The sequence below is a fragment of the Ostrea edulis genome, chromosome 4 (assembly GCF_947568905.1).
Source record: "Ostrea edulis chromosome 4, xbOstEdul1.1, whole genome shotgun sequence".
NCBI lineage: Eukaryota > Metazoa > Mollusca > Bivalvia > Ostreida > Ostreidae > Ostrea > Ostrea edulis.
In genome coordinates this window covers 54,616,637-54,634,321 of record NC_079167.1, presented here as the reverse complement: position 1 = coordinate 54,634,321, position 17,685 = coordinate 54,616,637, and the positions used below count along the sequence as shown (strand labels likewise).

The 17,685-nt window shown below is 33.6% G+C and overlaps 1 protein-coding gene across 17 annotated transcripts in view; it reads left to right on the top strand.

Annotated features, from left to right (window-relative positions):
- The first annotated feature begins 5,130 nt into the window (after positions 1 to 5,130).
- LOC125669279 (uncharacterized) overlaps positions 5,131 to 17,685 on the top strand; it is a 32,535-nt gene continuing 19,980 nt past the window's right edge. For 8 of the 17 annotated variants that reach the window (XR_007367797.2, XM_056162984.1, XM_056162983.1 and 5 more), the window contains exons 1-2: positions 13,334 to 13,585; positions 16,447 to 16,510. The gene's annotated coding sequence lies outside the window, so the exon portion shown is untranslated. Of the gene's footprint in view, positions 5,200 to 10,977; positions 12,851 to 13,268; positions 13,586 to 13,846; positions 14,364 to 16,446; positions 16,511 to 17,685 lie in introns of those variants that run through there. The other 9 variants (XM_056162985.1, XM_048903740.2, XM_048903739.2 and 6 more) reach the window with 6 other exon arrangements.

The window sequence follows — 17,685 nt, the reverse complement described above, 5'->3', positions numbered from 1 at the left end:
CTTTTTGCCCCTCCCCCCTCCCCCAACTCTGAAAAACAATACAATTCAATTTTAATTCAAACCAATTCAATTCAATTTATTTACCAACCATATTGGCATACGATCATGTTACACAATATGAAATATATAATGATAATAAACTAAGTACTAACAGTTCATATTCGTATGTATACGTATATATACTTATATATTCACATACATGTACGTGTGAAGTCAAACTGTCATCGTTGCAAACCATGGGTTATTGTTTCACTCTATTGTTTGTGAAATAGAATGAATTAATAACCCGTGATTTGCGACGATGTCAAACTGTATGTATGCAATTTAGTGTTGCATATAATATTAATATAATAATTAATAAGTATGTATAATATTATAGCACTCTACTTTTATTGCGCAATTCAAAACGTTCATGTAAAAATTTACATAACCTTCTAGCATGGAAACGATGCTACCGTGCCTGTTAAACTCATGCAAAATCATGGAATTAACATCCACGATCTTTAATTCTAAACAAATGAATTGAATACATGATAGAATTGGTGTCTTACACTTTCCCCATACAAAATTGAAGAACTACTCGTATACATGTACATTAGGTAATAAAACCGTTATTCAATGTTTGATCAGTCAATAGACAATATTTTTCCGGAGGTGCTGGGATCAGTTTAATGAAAAAGTAAAAAGAACGAACAGTGATCAATCTCATAAGTCCTATATAACGAATACAAAATTAGGAATAGGACAAACACGGACAGCACTCGACTTAACGATAGGTTGTATTTGTATTAGACCGTTATAACCAAAAACTGATCTTATGCAGAACACTGAATCAGTTGAGAGACATACACAATATGCAAGTGATAATGAAATATTGCTACATAAATATGGGAAGTTGACAATGGTTTTCATAAAGTTGATTTATTAGGTTGCCGTTAAAATCTATGTCGAATAAAATATCCAAATATGAAGCAAATGTGGAAGACCCTGTGTGTCTTTTTAGCTCTTCTGAGCCGAAGGCTCAAAGAGCTAATCATATGGCCATATGTCTGACGTGCGGTGTGCAGTGTGCGTCAACTTTATGGAAAAAGGGCTATATCTCAAGAACTCCTTGGCCAATTTTTGTCAAATTTGTCACATGGTATCCTTGGCTCAAGGGTTATCATTTGTACTAAAACTGGGGTTGTGACCCTTTAACAAGGGGAGATAATTAGGAAAATGCAAACAAAAGTAGTGGTTGCTAAAAAATCTTCTCAAGAACCACTGGGCAAATTATCACCAAACTTATGCATAGGGATGAGGATAGGTTGTAGATAAAAAAAATTGTTCAAGGCATCATCCTGGGGTAAAGGGTGTGGTCTAAAGGTCATTTCAAAGTTGACCTTAAATTTTGTTTTGTTAAAACTTTGATATTTTGCTTAGTATAAGGACTAGGATCATCAAATTTTGTCAGTTGATGCATATTAGGACCTAATATCATGTTGTCTCAAATATCACGCTATCTCAAAAGTAGGTCATGGTGACCTACTTTTTGAATTTCGCAGGTAATTATTAATAAATGGATTTTGATGCATATCTTGGACACTTTTGAGCCTATGATCATCAAAAGTTGTCAGTTGATGGATCATGGGACCTTAAACTGCGTCATGTGAAAAGTATGTCACCGTAACCTACTCTCTGAATTTTATGGCTGATCATTTATGAATACATTTTAGGTTGTTATTTCAGATACCGAGAGGTTTAGAATCATCAAACCTTGTAAGTTGATGCGTCTAGAGGCCTCGAAACATATTTATTAAAAAAAGTAGGTCACAGTGACCTACTTTTTTAATTTTGCAGACATTCAAATTTCACATTTTCAATTTTAGATGCATATTTTGAATTTCGCAGGTAATTATTAATAAATGGATTTTGATGCATATCTTGGACACTTTTGAGTCTATGATCATCAAAAGTTGTCAGTTGATGGATCATGGGACCTTAAACTGCGTCATGTGAAAAGTATGTCACCGTAACCTACTCTCTGAATTTTATGGCTAATCATTTATGAATACATTTTAGGTTGTTATTTCAGATACCGAGAGGTTTAGAATCATCAAACCTTGTAAGTTGATGCGTCTAGAGGCCTCGAAACATATTTATTAAAAAAAGTAGGTCACAGTGACCTACTTTTTTAATTTTGCAGACATTCAAATTTCACATTTTCAATTTTAGATGCATATTTTGGACACTATGAAAGCTAGGATCATCAAACTTTGTCAGTTAATGCATCTTGAGTCTCCATAGTTTGTTGAACAAAAAGTAGGTCACCGTGACCTACTTTTGGAATTTGACGGCTATATTTTAATATTTCAGATACTATTGACTTACAATTATCAAACTTTGTCAGTTGATGCATGTTGAGTCTTCAGAGTGTGTTGACTAAAAGGTAGGTCATCGGGACCTATTTTTGGAATTTGACGTTTATATCTGAATATTTCAGATACTATTTGACTTCAATTATCAAACTTTGTCAGTTGATGCATCTTGAGTCTTTGGAGTGTGTCGACCAAAAAGTAGGTCATTGTGGCCTTCTTTTGGAATTTGACGGCTATATTTGAATACTATTTGATTTGTCAGTTGATGCATCTTGAGTCTTCAGTGTGTCGACCAAAAATAGGTCACCATGACCTACTTTTGGACAGTTACATTTAAATTTTCAGGTACTATTTGACTTAACATTATCAAACTTTGTTAATTGATGAATCTTGGTTAGTGAGAATTTTTGCCTGTTCTACAATGTTTCAGAATAGCGATTCTAGGCCCATGGGCCTCTTGTTTTTTTTTAGTTCACTGGGATAGATCGAATCGACATATGATTGAAAATGAGTATTGATGATAGATAAGATGTCGTCAATACATTTAATTGTCGAGTTTAAGGCCACAAAAGATTATTTTTTCGTGTAGAAGCTTTTGAATAAATTCTGCCTCGTAAGAGTATAAAAACAGGACAGCCAATAAAAGAGCATCTTCGCTAGCCAAGGGTTTTCGGTCCACTCTGCTCCCCATAAATTTTATGGGGAGCGGAGTGGACCGAAAATCCTTGGCTAGCGAAGATGATAAAAGAGCACAATTCGTGTCCATGGGAATTGCAACAGACTGTTGGAAGACCTGATCACCAAAGACAATGTAGATATTGTCAATGAGGATCTTCAGCATTTTTTAAATATCAACTCCAGTGTACTTGTGCATAGAATCAGAGCGGTGTTTATCAATGTAATGTTTTTGGAAGACTGGTCACGAGAGATGAATGTTCCCGTGTTCCATTTTTATTGAAGAAGAAGCAGCTGTCTATGATGTCAAAAAGTCTAGTCTTTAATTTGCCGTGAGGAATGGTCGTGTAAAGTGTTGAAAAGTCATACGTTTTGATGCTGTTGAGTTGGGAAAAGTTTTTTGATTTCAAATCACTTAAAATTTGTTGGAATTCTTTGGAATCCACTTTTGATATACACCACTTCTCGCATATATTGCAGCACAATACATTTGAAGTTTCTTCTTCACATCAGTTAACCCTTTCGCTAGGAGCAAAGATAGAGGCTTGGTCCAGCAATGTATCTCTCTAATATACCGTATTTCTAATCATTTAATCCTGATGATGTTCCTGGAAGAATGTTCAGCCATGTTTATAATGAGATGCTAGTCACCTCTGGATTCCCTGCCATCTGTCACTGGCTTCTTTCTGTGTCGCCGTATTCTTCTACACCTTGCTAGCATCACTCGTGTCGTCTCATAGCTAACAGGACGTAGCTTCCATAGGCGTGCACATCGTTTGGTCAAGAAAGAAAAAAGAAAGGTTATATGGTATGAGTTATATGACGTAGTATTTCATTGAAAATGAATACTAAGTTAAACGACAAACTTACAACTCAACTTTATGACAAACGGGTTAATTTCAGCTTCTCCATCGTCAACTTCCCATATCTATGTAGCAATATTCCATTATATAATCACCTGCATGTGTTTATATCTGTCGATTGATTCGATACGCAAGAGTTTGTTCTGCGTATGATCAGTTTTTAAATCGAGACAGGCTACTGACAAACAAGTTGACGTGACAGGGGTTTCAACAGTCTCGTGTAAAGTTAGCATTTCGCATATGCTATAGTCGTTATATAATGATCTAGTTAGCCAATACAACCTATCATTGGGTCAAATGCTGTCTGACGTGTTTCATGATTGTTAGACCGTTCTTGGCACACTAATTTTGACTACGGATTATTCCGTTTACCTGATTAAGACATAGGGCTCAAGGCGGGTGTGACCGGTCGACAGGGAATGCAGTTGTATTCATTATAGGAGTTATGAGATTGATCACTGGTTTTTTTTTATCTTCACCTTTCACGAAGCAACCAAATGTAAATTAAACAGTTTGTGGCTAAATTTACTAATACCTAAATTACCGAATGATTGATAGATCTATTGTCAAACAGTATTTTGTCCACATAAAATGCTAAAACCCAACTTCATCCCCTGATCCACTAGGGGTCTTTTAAAGCCAAGTTAAGGCAACCCCAGAACCCTTGCATTATTGGGCGTGCACATTATTTCGTTCTAGCTAGACCTACTGGCGGATTTAAGGGGGGAGGGGCGCAGCTGGCGTGCGCCCCCCTAAAATTTTCAAATTTAGGTCAATTTTGGTATCTTGTTTAGAAAAATGTACTAAACGATAAAAGAAGCAACAATTTCTTCCACTCCCGAGGAAATAAATGACAATATCTTTTGATTTCTTGAAATTGCTTTATTGGGAGAACTTAATTTTTTCCAAAAACCCTTAAAATTTACGTCATTTTACTAATTTCACCTTATTAAAAATTATAGAAAATAGTACAAATTACTTATAGGAGACATATTTCAAGCCCTATAAAATCTGTAAAATCCAGGAGCTTTCGGGGGCTTCGCCCCCTGAACCCCCACCAGGGCTTCGCCCTAGACCCTCTGGGGGCCTCAAGGCGGCCCCCAGACCTCCTGCCTCATAAAGTAGCGTCCCCGTAACCACAATTTCTGGATCCGCCCCCGAGACCCCTGTCGTTTCTACTCCTAAATTGATATCTGTGCTAAACAAGGAAGAGTTGTTCCCCTTACAATAGAACTCTTTAACATCCAAAAGGTATAAAGAAAACCATCACATTGCCGCCTGGTTTCACTTTCTATCAAAAGCTTGTAAGTGTTGGAATTTTATTTGCACAATTGTATGTCTCTTGCCTATACATGCATGTGAAAATTATGTACATAATATGTACTGTCGATCACGGCTGACTATTTCTAGGTAGATTACTGGTTGAAATATATGCTGAAAACGACAGGTGCTTGCTTATTTACACATCTTCAATTTCCAGCAAAACTTCAATAAAATGAAGATTAGTTGCTGGTAAGCATTCGTGAAAAAGCCAATATAGAAAGTGTTTAACTAAATCAAATTAAGGTGACTATATAAAGGAAATAACTCTACATGATCACCTCGTCTCACTCTGGGACTCGAGTAAGATGTTCCCAATATTAATTTCTTGACAAGTTAAAATCACAGGTATCTATATATAGATATAGTCCCCCCTTTTTTCTTCTATTTATTGATTTGAAATTCAGATACCTGTGGTACAATGTGGTAATAGATTCCATTTAATGATGTGTTTTAGGGGAAAATTACCTTTTGTATGTATCTTTATAGGTTTGGATTCACCCTATTTATCTATGAAAACCAATTAAGCAACTTGCTGAAAACCCTTTAAAAGTTCCAAGCATGCATTCATTTTTTCTTCCCGTATAATGTTTGGAATACTGGTGTACCAAATGAACTGTGTCAGTTTCTATATTTTCCTTAACAAACTGTTGGCAGTTCATAAAGCACTACATTTAAACAATGAAGTGTGGTTTTGTTGTCATTGTTAGGGGTATGACAGATGCCAGCATTGAATGAAAATTAAATGATGTGCGTAAATGTGCCTTTGTAAACAATGCTACGTGCCTGATTGTATCACATGCTTTCATTGTGCTTTTAATTTTAGGTGTATGTTGTTTTTATTTAACAGATTACTACTGAAATACTCGGTATTAATTGCATAATTTGAATAGAAATAAACGTCAAATACACCTAGAACATCTCCCTCCCCCTTCCCCAACTCAACAATTTGACGTATTGCATATTTTAAAAAGTTTTCTCCAGGAAATCTAAGAAATTAAGCCTTGTTTTTGTCATAGATATGTTACAACCTGTTAAAACATCAGCATAATAAAGAATTTACTATACACTATTTGTTAGTACTATTTATGTGAATCTTAGGACTGCAATACTTATCATTTCCATTAGTGGAACTCTTCAAATTAAAGGCTCGTAAAGTCCTGCTACCGGGACAACATAATGTAAACACATTACTTAGGCATACATAATATGAATTATGGTATCGAATACATATTATAACCGACTGCAAACCACAACACTGATTAAAATTCTAAAGTCAAATTTAGGAATTGATTATTCTTACAAGAAAACAGACGAACTTATTAAACTATGTGAGGAAGAGAAGCTACTAAATTTGCCAAATCTGACGGATATAAAGTGTCAATCGCAAGAAGAACTGTGAAGGGAAAAACCTATATGCACATCCAACACAAGAACTTTTCTTGTAATTAATGTGATGAATATGTTTTTAAAGTTATTCTGTCAGACTATGAAGACATTCTATTTTATCATACAATTAGGACAGGTTCATATGACATGGACTTTGTAATCGTGCACGTACACCCCACTCCCCCCCCCCCCCCCCCCTCCCCACCCCGTCAATTTCCATATTTTAGAACAAGTTATATACATGTATATGCCAAACTGCATTTTTTAAAGACGTTTATAACACTAATTAACACACCTAATGCGTTTCCAAACTGCATCTAAGCTAATTTGAAAATTACAAAATATTGATGGACTTGGGTGTCCAGAGAACATCGTTGTTTGGAATTTTTAAAATAGGTGTGGTGGAGTTTTAAAAACATGTAACATCTTTAATAAGATAGTGTTAGAATATTTGAAAAATGCAGTTTGACTAATGGTAATTTTATTTAAAAATACACCATGTATTTTAACTTTTAAAAAAGGGGGGGGGTGCTATGACCGGTTTATGTCCCACTAATCTCGCACTTGCTCGCGAGATTTGAGCATTTTCTTACCAATGACGCACAAGAGTCATCAAAGTGCGATAACTCCAACGAGCTGGTAATGAGAAGTATCGTAAGCGCGCCCCCAACTTCCGGTGTAAGGGAAGTAACTACAAAAATATAGGCCATTCACTTTTTAAAAAATATTTAAGGAAGTTAGCTTTTATTTTGATATATACTTTTTGCTAAAGAATGATAAACAGGACTATCCTAAATCAAGGTAAATTGACATGTGGACATTGGCCCACCTTTATCAATGTTTGGCATTGTCAGTCTTCATGAATTTTTTTCAACACACACTCTTTGGGCAGATGAATCTACCATTGCACCATCCCAGACAAATGTATATATTTTTCTGAGAGAGAATGTTGATCTACCTCAAATAGTCTCTAAACAAATAAAACATCTGTGCATGATTAATACTCAGTGAAGAGATCTAAGTTTTTTAGCTTTAAATCCAATCCTGTGCCACTTTTTGAAACACAATGTAGGCCCATCTATTCTGAGTATTGGCGCAACTCAGTTAGTCAGACTAGCTTGCACCAAAATCTATGCCATTTTGAGAAATGGGCCCCAGTTATTCCACAGATGAACTTGAAACTCTATTACAGAGGTGGTGAGGAAATTTTTACCAATTGTAGATATATAAACTAGTTCATAATTATACTATGTATATATGATAATAGCAGTAGATGGATTAACGAAATGGCATGAATTTACCAAATAGAAATAGAAATTTATCAAAATACCCTTATATTTGTTTTTTAAAAATAAAGTAGACATTGATCTATTTTGACAATTGTATTAATCAATTTACACTGTAATAACATTAGTTCTTGCTACTATTAATCAAAATAACAATAAAAAAGAAGTTAAAGAAATTGCATTGCAAAGAAAAGTAACTCTTGATACAGCAGCACTTAACGAAGTATGCTACACCAGAGAAATTTAATATGGATGAAAAGTGGAGGATACATGTATGTCAACAATATATTGAAATTGAAAACTTCCAAATTTACTCTATTTAGTCAAAAAATGCAGTTTTTATAGAAAGCAATCTGAATTTTTTTTTAAAAACCTCTGCCATTATGACGACGTAGAGTACCTCCTTCAAAGCAGTAGTTGTATGTAAACTACAGACAAATTATATCACTTGAAGCAATTGAACTCTCTATACTTGTCAGTCATCAAGTTTAGAACAGCTATGGAATAGCCATGGCTCATGGATGCTTTCTTCAGCATAATTAGCCAGATTGACATCATGATGTCAATGGTATTCTTTTGTGTGGCATTGTGATGTCATTGTGAATTGTTGTCAAATGAATTATAACATATTTCAAAGGGACTGGTTCACATTTTTCGAAAGAAATATTTTTCCTTTTTGATGTTGAAAATTAAAAATATAACTCATTTAATGTTGACAACCACAATTTGGACCATCTGAATGCAAGGATAAGAGCAATATTTTAGCTTTGATTATGTGTTATGTAAACAAAGACTCCAGTCTTTTTATGTAAACAAACAAACCAGTGAAACGTTAATGTTGTAATTTAAAGCATCTTCACTTTGTACAATCACAAATCTTAACTTTTAAATGACACATTTTACCTAAAGTATACTTGAAATGTGATAAATAATAAACTTCGATCAATATCCTTTTATTTTGAAAACTTCGTAAACAATAACACGCCTCAATCTTTGTTTTCAAAACAAATAATAAACTTTCTATATTAATGAGCTTCTGTCATTATGAATAACCTTGATTTTTTTGTGAAACCTTCTAAAGATTTTTTTGTGAAACCTTCTAAACATAGTAGACTAGATTTTGATCATTTAAAGTGAAAAACAAAATTTCGGGGAAAATCTTGAATCATTCCCTTTAAAGTTTTTCTTAGCTAAATCATATTGGAATGTATATAAAGCATCATAAAAGAGATCAATGTGTCTTAATACAGTTTCACATTAGTTGTCTCTTGATAATTATAGTCATTTGGAGTAAAAGTATGGTAGTTAAATTGCACATTTGAAAAAGTTGTTTCCCTTTACTGGGTCAAGCTAGGCTGGGGCTCTATCACTCATGAAGTGAAAATGCATTATTTCTTTTGCTTGGTAAATGAAGGCTCAATCCACATAATTCACCGTTTTCCCTAGTATATACCTTACCAACTATGTATGTTAGTGATGAAATGATTGTTGCTGACAATCGATTTTCGATTGTTTTTGGCTCGTTGATTCCGATTATCGATTCCATTTTTCATAATTGATTGTCACCCGAACACAAATCCACAATAAACGAGTCAACTACATATGCATTTTAATTAATATATATGAAAAGGGAGAAGGCTTCCGATATTATCATCCTCATGAATATTGAAATAATCAGCAATCATGAAGTTGATAACTATCCGAGATTCCTCTGACTTTATCCTTGCTTGTATAGTGTGACATGTTCACACATGTCACGATATAAAAGTGGGGGTAAGAGTCGGAGAAGTATCAGATTAGTTGATAACTTGATATGTATCCCTACCCATGGAAAGCCAAGTCAGATGTCTGGAAATTTTTGGGGTTTCTTAAAACTAAAGCCAATCTGGATGTTGTGGCTAGAAAGAAACACCCATTTCATTCCTCGTTAATAGGCTAATAGATGTGTATATGTTTTACATATCCATAAAACTAAAAAGAAATAACCCCCAAAATAATAAACATTTATTAACTACATGTAAATACCGATTATATCGATCATTGATCGATACAGTTCTTCCAATTTTGACTGATTATCGTTTGTGAAAATTTTCTGATTATTCAACACTAGTGTAGGCGTATTTTCATCCTATTTAATATGTGTTAATATAACACTTCCAGAAAGATATTTACAGGTAAGCAAGGAATTCTGAGGGAAATGTGAAGGTTACATTTAGAAAGAAGGATAACTTTTTTATGACTGTTCCAAGTTATTTATAGCATCGAAAGTGATGCAGCTTTACTCAAACTGAGTTAACATGCTAATTGTTTTGAACTTTTTCTTTCAGAAAACATAGAGTGTAGCTTTGGACAAATAAAATTCAGTAAAACAGGCTTAAAACAAAGTGATTGGGATGAACAAATTTGATTCGATATAAATGTAATTTGTTATATCAAATAAGTTTATAATGTGCTTTAAAACTACAGGGAATGATAATCACTCTGCTGTAAGCATGAATTTATGATAAGCATTTTCACTGTAACCGTGTTTTATTGTATTTCTCACGTGTACCAGAAAGGTGAATGTAAAGTTTGTCCAAGCTTTCTGTGTGATGTTTTTAAAAGAAAAACTGCATGAAACATCAGCATTTATGTCAAAATGCCAAAAATGGCAGGAAAAAGTCATGTTTTATGATGTCAAAATACAGACTATTATTTATTTAATCTGTAGCAGACCTTAAGTGATCATTTTGATCAATTTGAGATTGGATGTTTTACATAGAGATGGATAGGAAAATGTTTTAAAATCTTCTTTTCATTAACCAGAAGGATACAGTGTGTTAAATCGACATGAAAGCATCCTCATGTAATTTAGACCCAATTTTGTTTAAATTGTGCCCCCTGCATTATCGAAAATCACGGGTTATTGTTTCATGGAATGGTTTGTGATGATGGTGACCCCCTGGTGCCAGGGCACTGGGGCTCAAGATTTTATATGGAATATGTAGATTTATTTTAGATCTTCTCAAGGGGGTATAGTATATGAAATTGATATCCAAGAGACTTCATGTATTAGTCTTGATTTGATTGATTGATGCAATACCTTATGACTAATTTGTATTATCTAAATTTCCTAATGTGGTATAAATTAATTCAGTACAGGAAAATTTTAGAGTATGAGGTCCTAAAATAAATCACTGTGTTACCTGTGACCTGATTTTGTCACTCATTTCTTTTGGTCTGGTATGTCCAGAATTAGTCCAAATCTCAACATGAATTTTCACTTTCTGTTTAAACCCTAAGCAAACAATAAAGATTAAATTGGATGCTCCTGAAATACATTCCTTTTTGTGCCCTCACCATGAAATAGCCAGGCCGTATGATGTTGCCCCTTCCACCATGGTTATAGTTTCTGGACTTTTTATGTCTTCTGCAATCTGTTTTTGTCAATCCATTCGAAGGTCGAACAAAGCGGGTGTTTCCAAGGATCCAGTCTATAACTGTTCTGCCATTTTCTTCATTTTGAAATGTAAGCAATTATATTTGATAAGAAAAAAAATAATGATGCTGTTTTACTACCATATTACATGTTCATGCACTTATTAAATAAAACAATTTGGTATGAAGCATCTCTTGGAACAAGGGGAACATGAATTGTAAATTTCAGGACTCTTGCACCCCTGGGGCCTTAAGGGTGGGAAAAAATATGCCATAAATTTAACAATTTTCAAAAATCTTCTCTACAACCGCACATGTGTAAGAAAAACTAAATGCATAGTGATGTAGAGCAGGAAGGCCGCAACCAAATTGTAAAGTTAATGATCCCCGGGGTAGAAGTTCTGATTCCAGAGTGGGGCCAAACTTGGTATATGTAGTGCATATCTGTAAAACATTTAAATAAAGTCTTTTTTAATGCTATTGATACTAAATTGAAGTTAAATAGATATTTAAAAGGAGTAGGTAGTCCTTTACCAAAATTGTAAATTTCATGGCCATAGGGTTTGGTTTCCAGGGTGGAGGAAAAATTATTAAATAATGATCATTGGGACAATATCATTTGAAAGACTTCTTTAAGTTTGCTGATACAGTTTAAAACTAAATGCATATTTAGGAAAAGAAGAAAAGGATGCACCAAAATTGAGAATTTCACAACCCCAGGGTTTTGACTTTAAGATGGGTCCTAATTAGTCATATTGTGTTAATTTGTAAACATATATTGTGTAAAGCCTTTCATCAGTATAGGCACTTTTGAGGGCATTTAAGTATTAAGAACACATATTGTTTGATACTGTTGTTGAATATTAGAATTTAGATTATTCAGAACAGGAATTTTTTTTAAGATTTCGTAGCCCTTGGGACTATTGATACTTTAATACTCAGGTGACCGATAAGGACCGATAAGGACTGTGAGCCTCTTGTTTAAGAACACATCTTGTTATAATGCTTCTGAATATTAAAATGTAGCTTAGATATGCAGATATAACTGGAAAATCATTATAAATTTCATAGCTCTTGGGGCTAGTGATACTTTTAACTAATACTTAAGTGACCGTTAAAGCCTGTGGACCTCTTGTTTATTAAATTTTCTGTTTTGATGAACAATATGGTGACTGTTTTTAAAAATAAAATAATTTGTCCATAACTTTTAAAATGCTATGTGTAACCTTATGTATTATCTTTATTATTTGATGAACAGTATTTTTAGTAGGTAAATGTATGGCACATGCAAACATTTGTTAATAATTCAGTAAAGATGGAACTTAATTAGTGTGTGTATGTGAAGTATAGTTGCTGAATAAATATTTGCACCCTCATTAAATTTGTATCAATATAGGTAGGAAGAAACTGCCTTTCCCTGGACATTTCCTTTGATCTATCTGTTGGTCAGGTGTGATGTTCACAGTCCAGTAGTGTTCTTCATTAATGTCCTGAAGTGACAGACCTTTGTGAAGACATATGACCCCACCTTACCCAGCAGTAGGTATGCCCTGGGCTGACTGCAAGGTCATTATCTCAATTTTCTTGACTTTTCTGAACCTTTATAAGGAAAATCATGAATTACTAAACATTGCAAGGACCTGCCCAACAGGTGGTTGTAAAGGTGTACAAGGATTTGCTTTGAAATATATAAATATATGTACACATATACTTAAATTAAAATCTATTTCCTCAAGGGCACATTATGCCTTGATATGCAAGGAAAGCGTGCTAAAAGGAGATTATGTGCTTAGCAAAATTTATGTTCATGTTAAGTTATTTTGTTTGGATTTTATCATGTAGTGCAGATGTTTTGCTGTGATAATATTAATAATACAATTTCAAAAGCAGCTTTTACTTTCTTCTTGGCATTGTTAACTTTAAAACACAGGTCTTGTTTACCTTTGAAAAGCTTAAGGCTTGGACGGCTTGCTATTTAATGAATGAACCGTTTACCTGTGTGCATTTATTATGTGAACCCAACCCCACATGTCCTGCTCTTGCGGACCAGGCACATTCTAATGGTTTGCTGCTTGATCTCTGCCCATAGTGATTCTTTAACTCTAATTAACCTGTCAGGAAAAGGGGGTGGTTTTGATTGTGACATTGGGATACCTGTGTGTTTACAGGTTTGGAGGCGGTCCCTTAGAGAGGGAAAGCTGTGTCAGGGAGAGGACTAAATCAGTGATAGCTGTTTTAAGGTTGTGAGGTGGAATATATTTACAAGTGATCTGTACAGGTATGTGGAGATTTTGAAAATCACTGTAATCATGTAATCAATCAGGTGATTTATCACATAGCTCTCAGTTAAACAAAAACAATTTGCTATGGAGTCCTGCTGATGTCCCAATCAAACATCTGTCAATAAACATAACAAACATTATCCATGTGTGTATATATTGTTGAAAGCAGATAAAGAAGTGATGTATTTACTTGCCTGCCTTTGTGATGTTTTCAGATAACCTTGTTTACTTAAATTGACATTGATCACAACCTTTTTTTTAAAATTACTTTGTGAATGCATGGGGTTTTGAAATTTGTAATGATACATTTTGTGCTGGATTCTAGTTTATCGTTCAAAGTTTAAGAAAGTTACACCTGGCAGGGAGGTGAAATGGAAATTCATTAGAAGTGGGAACTTTACAGCTCACTTCCCATGATAATAGGATATTTAATGGGACCCTTAAGAAAAACTATGTGGACATTGTCCTTGAGATTTCCTTCTATGTCTGGGGTCATAACAATGTGCTGTTAGCTTTAATTACACATACCTATAGAGTTTGAATGGAATCTATTGAATTATTCATTGCATTTCTGAGTTGATCATGGAGATGAAAAGATCTATCAAAAGGGTCTGAAGTGAACATTGTCCTTGTCATCTGCTTGTTTGGAAAGCGTTACATGCAGTGTACAGTATTCCAAAGGAAGACCACATGTGTCCATTCACAATAAGTATCGGAGTGATTGTGTGTATCATGAAAATATAATCTGTCAGTGCAGTGTCTAAATCTGTACAGGTAATATAATTATGTCATTTCAATAGAATACAATTTTTGGAAATTGTTTACGTTTTTTCAAGTTTCTTTGTGTATATTATATTGTAAATCAAATTCTGCACATTGAGATTTACATGTAGTTCAAGTCATTGTAATGTACTGTGTGGACTAGATTATTTATTTGTTAAAGAATGTTTTAGACAATCATTATAGAAGAAAAGATTGGTCTTAGATTGATTTTTTTTCACTAAAAATGTTGAAGTGCCTTAATTTTTCCCACATACAGATATGAAATTATTTGAGAAAATCTTTTATCTCTTGGAGCCTGACTGGGAACTTTCGTGGAGGTATAAACACAAATTAAACTGGATGATAATTATCATAAATACATGGGGTTTTTGTATTTCCAAGCTTTTTTACAAAAGTGTTGAGGGATCAAACAAAAATGATAATTTCATAATTGTGTACCCTAATTAGGTTTTTGTGCTCAATATATCTATTTACTAGTGACTCAAACATCTATATGTACAAATGTATATGTATACATATGCTTGCATGTATCTCTTGTATGTAGGAAATATGAAACTGGAGCTATGAAATTTAAACATTCATTATTTGTATGGCTATTTATACATAATTTTTTGTTAAGAAGAGGACTGTATAAGGTTTTAAGAAGTAAGTAAGTAAATTCTATTTAAAGTCAGCGATGTGTGCAAACATAAACAAATAACAGGAGCTCTACAGAGCTCTTAAACCAAATATAAGAAACCGAATATAAGAACTGAATATAAGAAACCAACTATAAGAAACTGAATTTAAGAAACTGGATATAAGAACTTGTGTTCAATCCTTTTGACTCTTTTGTCAATAAAACATGTTCAGTTCAAGTTACCTGGCTTTATAGGATAAAACAGTACAATTTTGTACAACATCTGGCATGCGCAAGTGTTATACTACATACTACAGTGAAATAATGTGATGTTTAAGCATTTTAGAAAAAATCATCAAATATTTTCATAAAAAATCACCCTCTGCAGGTCAGTCTTGTCAACTGCTACATACTTGATATTATATTTTAGTTGCACAAAAAAAAAAAAAAAAACCCAACCCCACAATCTAGGTTCTTGAAATTTTAATTATTCTCTTTTGATGGCTAAATTATAATCATTTTCTTGTATGAGAATAAATAGCTGCTATTAACTGTTCTGTTATACGAATTCCGACTGGGAAGCCTGCCCATTTACATCCTGGGAGTGGATCTGAATTTGTCATCTTCCCTGGGGCCTGTCAAATTTCCTATGAAAACTTATTCTTTCTGTAAATTAAACAGTCATAAAGCAAAGGTCTTATCTTAAAAAGACAAGTTTCCTTGACAGTGCATGCATCAATAATGGTAATTCAAAAATCAAACCACAAAATGCAATATGCAGGATAAATGAAAGTCATTCAGTTTAATGTGCATTAAGGAGGGGAAATTTGGTTTCTTTTCCAGTACTTAATTAAAGCAGTTCCCATGCCTATAGAAAGATGTCAAAACAACCTGATATCTGCAATGAAGGAGGTTCCCTGGTTGTCTTGAAATAATCTATGAATCATTTTTAGGATATAATTGCTGACACCTGAGCATTATATGTGAAATATAGAAGTATATATGTGTTATAAGGACGGTATAAAAGTAATGTCACATCTCAGCTTAAAAAATATGCTAATGTGACATTGGAGTAAATATTTCAAATGTTAAACATTCTTTAATAAATCTGCTTGTCTCCAAGGATAATACAGCTGTTGGAAAACAGCCTTGTTTTTATTTTTTTATTTGTTGCACATAAACATGTTATTAAAGTGCTTTCCATACTGAAAGCAAATTTGTTTGATGATTGAATGTATGATAATGATAGGATGAATTATTACATAACAGGTTCACAGTGTATACACAGACAGGTAGGGCAGGTATTCAAAACCCAGAGCTGGTAGACATCAAAAACTTGTTTATCCACTTCAGGCTCATTAATATGTATGTATTTGGCTTCAAGTCAACAATAACCTGGAAGAAATCTATGATGCAGTGAAGCAACACCAAACTAAATGAAACAATCTTTTGCAGAATTGCTTGCACATGGTGGACACTGTTTTGATGACATGGTTGCAGAGAGAGCTTGGTAGTCAAGGTAAGTCTAGACTTAAATTGCTACAATGTGCAAAAGTTTTTATAGGTATGTACAAGGTGTATTGTTTATTCTTCTTTGCTAGGCTGCATTGCATCTTATGACAAAGTTTGACAAAGACTGTGTACACCCATGTACAGTAAAACTCTGATATAGCGAATTTCTGGGGACCATCTATAAAAATTCGCTATAAGCGTAATTCGCTATACGTTTATAGCGAATTCATAATTCAAATACAACGAATTCGTTATAAAACTGATTTGTTCTACATGTATACCAGTTATATAAGAAAGCAGCAATCGATATACTTGCGTTTGTATCGTCTTTAAAAGAAATGAAGCCTATATATTTTCGAGAAGAAATATTTTTATACAAGAAATATACACATTGATTTATATATGACAATTTATCTTGATGGATTATTAAGTCATGCAAGAACATGTCGAGAGAGAAATTTCAACAAAATTTTGTGCAATACATACATGCACAGTTTATTGCAATTGTCATTTACTTGTTGCTTTACACAAATAAAGGAGTGTACGATAAAATAATTGCAATCAAACACCAAATTTAATTAAGGAGAATATTAAACAATACCGACAATATATTTCCTAAACGTATGTGTAAGTATTGTTTTGCGTTAACAACCTTTTTTGAAAAAATACAAACAGAAATTTTGTAATAAGTGTGGATCCTTTATGTCAATGGAAAACGATTGTTAAAAATCACAAAGAGTTTAAAATGAAAAAAATAAATTCGTTATAAAAGGTTATTTTTATGTTCATTTTTAATTCAGGGGGAATAGGAATTTACTTCATTATATCCGTAAATTCGCTATATCCGTGTTCGTTATAGACGCAAATTTTTATATAGAATATATAAAGAATTTGCTGGGGGAATCGTTTTCACTTCGTTATAGCCGTAATTTCGCTATATCCGTGTTCGCTATATTTGAGTTTTACTGTAGTAAAATGGGTATCACTTTTATTCATCACTAAAAGACTGGAGTCAACATGGTGTGTTGTAAATGGAGGTAAATTTCCATCCATGTTAAGTCACCATGCAACTTCAACATTAGGAAATATGATCATTATGTCCACATCGACATGTGATGAAGGTTTTTGCAGAATGCTTGCTAAATTTAGTAATCAGAAGAGAACTAGTGTTTTCAGATTTTT